Source organism: Octopus bimaculoides, chromosome 14, assembly GCF_001194135.2.
Source record: "Octopus bimaculoides isolate UCB-OBI-ISO-001 chromosome 14, ASM119413v2, whole genome shotgun sequence".
Taxonomy (NCBI): Eukaryota; Metazoa; Mollusca; class Cephalopoda; order Octopoda; family Octopodidae; genus Octopus; species Octopus bimaculoides.
The window spans coordinates 18,722,042-18,729,849 of record NC_068994.1 but is presented as its reverse complement, the minus strand read 5'-3'; the positions used below and the strand labels follow the sequence as shown (position 1 = coordinate 18,729,849).

The 7,808-nt window shown below is 36.2% G+C and overlaps 1 protein-coding gene and 1 pseudogene across 3 annotated transcripts in view; both read left to right on the top strand.

The window, feature by feature from the left end:
• LOC106868156 (protein neuralized) overlaps positions 1-7,808 on the top strand; it is a 518,993-nt gene that overhangs the window by 56,122 nt on the left and 455,063 nt on the right. The window lies entirely within an intron of this gene.
• On the top strand, positions 4,911-5,029 carry LOC128249462 (5S ribosomal RNA; annotated as a pseudogene).

Below are 7,808 nucleotides of genomic sequence, written 5' to 3'. Positions count from 1 at the left end.
GAAATACTCGAATATTTGGGCTTTGTTCACTCTTCTTCTCTTTGGCTTGTGGTTTCTCCCCTTAGTGCTTCCCAGTAACCTAGAAATGCAGTGAGGTCGTAAAATATGTGCAACAACCCTTACCTCAAAGTAAGAATAAGTTTTATAGTTCTTTTTTAACTTTTTTGTTCTTCATCAGAGATATAGAGAAACATTGAAGTATCTTATAAACAGCAGGCAACTTTTTACCTTAAATCAATTCCAAGTGGCTAGCTATAAACTTCAATATTGATAAAAAAAAAAAAAAATAATAGTAATAATAAATGAAAAGAAATGAAAGCAGTTTATTGATTGTAGAGAAAAATCAGTAAAAGTTATTTAAATGTAATAGATCTAGAGATACAAACATCAGATCGTGGTGTGTGTGTGTGTGTGTGTGAATTTTTTTTCCCCCCAGTTTTAACAGTAAAAGAATTGATAAACTTTTACTTTCAATGCTTTTTAATGAAAAGTAAAATTTTTGAAAATTCATGCATTTTTTTCCCCCCAGAATTCTAATTAATGAAAGTATCTTCAAAAAATATAAATTATACAATTTAAAACAGAGAAAACTTTTTTTTTTCTAAAGCATACAAAAATGAATGTTTCCTACCCCAAAGCACTTCTATAGTATTTTTCAATCTTAATCCTAAAGCCATGGTTGTACTGCATTGATCTAAATACAGTTTTCATTAGAACATACTATCTGGTCTGTCAGTTTATTTAGGTCAGCTAAAACTCACTAGCTGGATGTAAAATTATCTTGTTTAAGCAAACACACAGATGCGCACACATATATGGGTAACATGCATGGGTATATGCTTCTCCACTTTAGCTTAATAAATTCAAAATACAAAGCAAACATATTTCATTAAGTTATCATTGAGTTAACGTTTCAGGAGTTAAGATGCAAAACTATATGAGACCAACCATGTTTATTGCTCGGGAAATTTTAATCTTACACCAGCTATTGTGTTATGCTCCTCAGCAAGACTCACAATGTTTGCTTTGTGCATGTGCACACATGCATGCATACGCACACTCTCTCTCTCTCTCTCTCTCTCTCTCTCTCTCTCTCTCTCTCTCTCTCTCTCTCTCTCTCTCTCTCTCTCTCTCTCTTTCTCTCTCTCTGATATTATTTAACTTTTAAAGTCCTATAATGCATAACTGCAGCTGTTATTCAAATGGTGTTGTCTGGGGCCCAGAACACCAATGAAACCTTCTCTTGTGTGAGGAGCAAAGTTTAATCCCAGAAAAATCTTTCTCCAAGTTTTTCAAGTGGCTCAGTGTATTGTTTGCTGTTCACAGTACAGCCATGTTCCAAAACATCAAGGGAGAGGATGTTCTTGTTATCTCTCAGTTACCATGACTTTATTCGAGCTGCTGACTCTTGAACTTCTTAGGTCTTGGAGAAGAGGTATGTCATCATTCAATGGACTGAGCTTTCTTTCAGGTTGTAATGAAATGCCCACATTTCATCCCCGGTTACCTGATCAGAGACAAAAAAAATGTCTTCATTAGCTTCAAATACTTCCTGCAAATCAGAGCAGATTTTCAACCTTCTCTTTTTCATGTTTGTTAGTTTGACCATCTCCCTGGATACTTCAATGATTTCCCGTGAGCACACCATCCATTACAGTCCCCCATGCATGTTCTAAATTCATCGACATTTGCCTTAACACTGTCCTGAAGCAAATTGTCCACATAGGTTAGCCGTTTTCTTCCCCTGTTGATTTTTTTCCTTCAATTGGCTGCCATAAGACCAGTTGACATACAGATTCTTCTTGGTGCCTGTTGCAATGAGCAGTAATTCTCTTTCGAATCAGGTGTCTACTGTCAAGGTACCCAATTTGCACACGTTTTTCAGTGCTCAGAATTGTCTATCTTATTCAGCAATGCTTTGTGACCAGAGTCCAATTGTGCAACAACTGCATGAAATGTGACACATCTGTCTGCATATAAATTCATCCACTTTATGCTGATTCATGCCAGTGGTTCCATATGATGGTTTCTTACAGTGTGGTTTGTCTTCAGTACTGATTTTCTCAACTTTAAACTTCTTCATTCATCTGTTCACATTGTTTTTGTCAATAACATCATCTCTGTAAAAAAAAAAAAAAAAATCTGTAGCTTTCTATAGAATGTCAGACTGCCTGCACTCTTCCTTCATCAAGAACTCAATGATGGCCTGTTGCTTCCACTTAGAACCCATTATTTGCCTGCAGTGAAGAATAGGAAGAAGAGTTACACTACCAGCATGTGCATTTTAAATAACCTATTTCAGTTAATAAAAAAGTTATGCCTGCTTTTAATTACTTTCGATATAACCCTTTATAACCCTTGTATATCTGTAATAAAACCTTTATGTAAGGTTGTAATTTCGTTTTCACAATCTGCCAAGAAGTGTATTTAATGTTTAGATTATCCTATTAACCTTTCCTAGAATTCTTTTCTTAGATTCTTTATATTTTGTCTAACTAGTCATAAACCATACAACGTGTCAGAATGAGGAAAATTCTTCATTGAAAGTTAACATCAACAACAAACCAACCATAACTGAATCTAGAGGAAATGTAGAATAAAGCAAAAAATTTTTAAAAAAACATCTTTTAGTTGATAGTTTTTAAATGGGTACAATTTTGGAAACTCATTTCTCACATAAGCTAAGAAGCTTGTTTTGTTGTTCCTGCTGCTGTTGTTGTTGTTGTTGTTTCTTTCTTTCTTTTATATTGTTTGGTTTTTAACATTATTTTGTTTTGGTATTCAGAAACAGAAAATAAATACAATCATAAGGAGAATAATAGTCAGATGGAAAATATTTTAAGCTATTATACCACTTTCAAAGTAGCTCTGTAAACCTTCAGTGATCACCTGATGATGGTGTAATAACATGCAGGCTGTATTTCAGTTACAGGTAGGATGTTAACAAGTAAATGTAAATGTGTGTGTGTATGTGTGCGATGGGAATTATTTATATTTTGGTAATGTGATGTTTCAATTAATAATGTTCTATAGCCCTTTCAGGTTTGAAATTTAATCTATCACTGAGGTAGTATACCTCTTATTTATTCAAATATGAAAACTAGCTTCTCTAACTGGCTACTGCATTAGTTAGCATCATGATGACTTGTAACTGGTGATTTGTTATATAAAGGTTGTAAAAGTTGGCACTTGCTATTAAGTTATAATAATGTAAATCCAGGTGTCTTCATTAGTGAGTAATAGAATATCTAAAGAGTTTCAAGAATAGCCAATAAAAAACCTACAAAACACAAGTATACAATTATGAAGTGTGGAAGGCCAGTGGAGCAACGTTTTAGACAGTAGTTCTTCATCAAGAGAAAATCAGAGACCAGAAAAGGAAAAGAATGTTGGGTGAAAAGTAGTGCTGTTTATAACTAAAATTGTATGGTGAATGAAAGAACAGAATTGGATAAATTGTTGTTTTACTTTTAAAAGAGTGACAGCTGGAAAATATAGTAAGAAGAATATGAAGAATATAGATAGCTTTAAGAGTAGGGTTAAAGGCATGTTATGTGTATGTGTGTGTATGAAGGTATGAACAAGTCTTAATAGACTGTGTATTTGAGTGTGTATAGTGACAGGGTTGAAATGCACATGAAGTTTTTATCAGTGTGTGGTTGTGTTAAGAAGGAAAACAGTGGTATTGAAGGAAAGCGATGCAATTATGAATCTGATTTAGATGGGCTGTTTTAGGATAGAAAATTAATTGTTGTTCATGATGCAAGTGATCACAGGAGATCCATGATATAGAACAGTGGTTCTCAACCTGTGGCCTGCAGACCGCTGGTGGTCCGCAGATCGCTGGTGGTCCGCAAAGGTAGTACTGGGAGTCCGTGAACTAATTTCAAAATTTGGGTCAGTTTTGGCAAGGTTTTCACAGCTGGATGCCCTTTCAAACACCAACCACTTTACAGTGTGGGTTGGGTGCTTTTCAGTGGCACCTGCACTGACTGGGTCACCAAGTACTTGCAAAACATAAAAAAAAAACCTTGAATATACATACGTGAATATACACATGTATATTAATTCACACACACACACATAAGGATAAGCATATTAGAAGAGGTCTTTGGTAGTGAAAACGTTGGGAACCACTAGTATAGAACAATGCTGCAGACAAAATACAAGTGAGCATCCCACTGTCTGAAACACAATTTTATACCGTCTATTCTCCATAATACATATGTATGCACACATTTACACATCCTTACAAACACATAGACTTCTTTACATGCACATACTTACATATACACATATAGCAGGCCTCTTCACTCCTGTAAACCAGCTCTTAAACCAATCCATGGCCTTCTGGGTTATTTCCCTTTGCTGTCACTGTTTTGAATGTAAAACATTAGTTCACTCATTTCTTCCCTATTCACTTCCATTCTTTCAGTCACCTTGGTGCTTTAGCTGTAAATGACACTACTTTTTATGCAACATCTTTTTTCCTTATCTATTTGTTGCATTTGATGAAGTAATATTGTCTGAAACGTTTTATTCTTCTCTGTTGCATTCCTACACAGTGTAATTACTTACTTTGTGCTATTCAGTTATAGCTAGCAGCTACAGATGAATCTTCTTATTTACTTGGAGAAATTAAATTTGTTATTTAGAGAATGAAAAGAAATCTTGATCTTCTCACAGCTTTCAAATCATTTAGATTAGCTGTCAATCTAAACTGATTAAAAAACAATTTATTTGATAAGTGTATTATTTCCAAATATTCTGAAAGTGCTTCAGTTGAGATGTGGAAATAAGAAATTGCTGGAGATCTCCCCATATTTTGCGAATTACTGAGATACAATATTATTAATTTGAGCAGCTTACATAGATATTATTAGACTTAAGAGAAGTTGCTGTGGATTATTGCTTACGGCCATATCACACTGAGAGCACCGGTTCTTGTCCGACCACCGAAGTTAAGCAACATCGAGCCTAGTGAGTACTTAGATGGGTGACCGCTTGGGAAACCTAGGTGCTGTTTTCAATTTTTAACGGCGGTGTATCAGCATGGCCGCAGCTCTCGGCGGAAACTATAAATAAAAAAAAAAATATATAAATATGTAGTTATATCCTCATCATCATCATTATATCCATTTGTCCATGCTTACATGGGTGGGATGGACTTTCTTGAGGCAGGTTTTCTGTGGTCAGATGCCCTCTATGTTGTGAACACCAACCTGCTTCCCAGTAAGGAAATATTTTCCCTGTATCCAGACATGTTTTCGCAGAATATTGGAAATTAATGACACCACTTGTATGACTATTGTTCATTTATAACTATTTACACAATGTCAAAACAAAGCAACTTAAACACACATGTACATATAATCTACTATATGCGTGTATGTATGTGGACATGTTATGGAAAGGCTCTGAAATGGTGCATCCTTGACAAAAACAGTTTTGATTTTCAAAACCTGCATCCCTAAAACAAGGTTTTTGGTTATAATTAATCAAAGGATAGAATTTGCTATGAGAAATATATCGTCAAATCAACCACTCTCTGTCTCCTGTGTCTTTATATATTTACCACATTCTTTATCACTCTCTTCCTCTGTATATGTATATCTCTCACATATGCTGCTCCCCACCTCTCTCTCTTTCTCTCTCACTCTCTTTCTCTCTCTCTTTCTCTCTCTCTCTCTTTCTCTCTCTCTCTCTTTCTCTCTCTCTCTCTTTCTCTCACTCTTGATATGACATGTAATTGCTTTCATTTTTTTTTTTTAACTTCATCATATTTTACGTTCATTTTGTGATAGACAGCTATCATGCAGAAAATGATAGCTTTTAAATTCTGTTTTCTGATTAAATAAAAATTATCATACTTTCTAAAATTTTTCTAGAATAAATGAATTACAAAATCGGATTCAGCATTAAAAGTACATCAAGATACTAAATTTAAAAGTTTTCGCTTAATTTTGAAATTCTAAAATCTGTGGCAGCAGCAGAAAAGAACTTTCTTTACCACACACTCTCTGGACATGTATACCATTCACACACTGTGTGTGGGTATGTTTGTTTGTGTGCGTGTGTGTGTGCATGTATCAGTGTATGCATGTGTATAAGGAATTTCATTAGGGTAGCAGTCAAAAGATCCTCTCAAAGTATCAGCAGTGAGCTAAGGAAAATCTTTACATCAATGTACCAAATGGAAAAACAAAAACTTAAATTGTCCCAATTAATGAAGATCAAGAGGCCTATCTGTTGGAGAAGACCTTGTCTGACATGAAAATATAAAAAAATTGAAATAAAGGCATTCTGAAGTAGTTGTATGCTGTCAAACTTAATGTGACAGTCCCTTGAAGGGAATAATCCTAAAAGGACACAGGAAATGTGTCAAGGCCGACAGGAAGTGGTGCAGCTTCCTAGGTTTAACCAACAGTGGTATTATTGCCTTGAAGGGACTGCCACATTAAGTTGACAGCATACAACTACTTCTTCGTATCACTACTGCATAAATCTCACTGAGATATTTAGAAATGTATTATTTCTAAAAAATGGCATTCTGTTGTGAAAATTGCCAGGTAACGACAGGATATTCAACTAGTCATATAAGTGTGTGTGTGTGTACGCACACACACACACACACACACACACTAAACTTATTTCATTTTCCATCTATCAAACCCACTCACAAGTCTCCATAGCCCAGGGCTACTTGTTGAAGGTGTTACTTGGTGTGGGGCTGAATCTGTAACTGTGTGATTGTGAAGCAAACTTCTTAGCCATGCTCCCAAGTAGCTTCAACTATATCAGATGTCATCGCTGCTGCAGATCAAGAGCAAGCCTTGTAACTCACATGCAGGCCTACCAGAGATGATTATTGTTCAAGAACAGTCAATGTTGACCTACAACAGACAGCCAAATAATAATAATCCTTTCTACTATAGGCACAAGGCCTGAAATTTGGGGGGAAGGGTTAAGTCGATTACATTGACCCTGAAAGGATGAAAGGCAAAGCCAGCCTCAGCAGAATTTGAACTCAGAACATAGTGACTGGCGAAATACCACTAAGCATTTCATCCAGCCTGCTAATGATTCTGCCAGCTTGTTGTCTTAATAATAATGATAATAATTATATAATATATATATAAGTGCAGGCACGGCTGCTTTCTAACCACATGGTTCTGGGTCTAGTCTCACTGTGTGATACTTTGTACAAGTGTCTTCTCTAGCCTCAGGTCAACCAAAGCCTTGTGAGTGAATTTAGTACACAGAAACTGAAAGAAGCCTGTTGTGTGTGTGTGTGTGTGTGTGTGTGTGTGTGTGTGTGTGTGTGTGTGTGTGTGTGTGTGTGTGTGTGTGTATGTGTATGTGTGTGTATGGGTGGTTGTGTCTGTTTGTCCCCCACCACCACTTGACAACCAGTGTTCGTGTGTTTACTTCCCCATAATTTAGTGGTCCAGCAAAAGTGATCGATAAACCAAGTACCAGTTTTAAAACAAAAAATAAGTACCAGGATCAATTCATTCCACTAAAAATACTTCCAGCTGGTACCCCAGCATGGCTGCAGTCTAATGATTGAAAAAGGTAAAAGATAAAAGAAGAAAGAGAAAGAAAGACACACCATACACCCCCACACACACACACCATGCACCCCCCATGTACATACACACACCTCATGCACACGCGCACCCTCTATGCATGCACACACACACACACACACACACACCATACACACACACACATGTACCATACGTACACACACACCATGCACACACACGCACCATGCACATACACACACCACACACATGCATGCACAC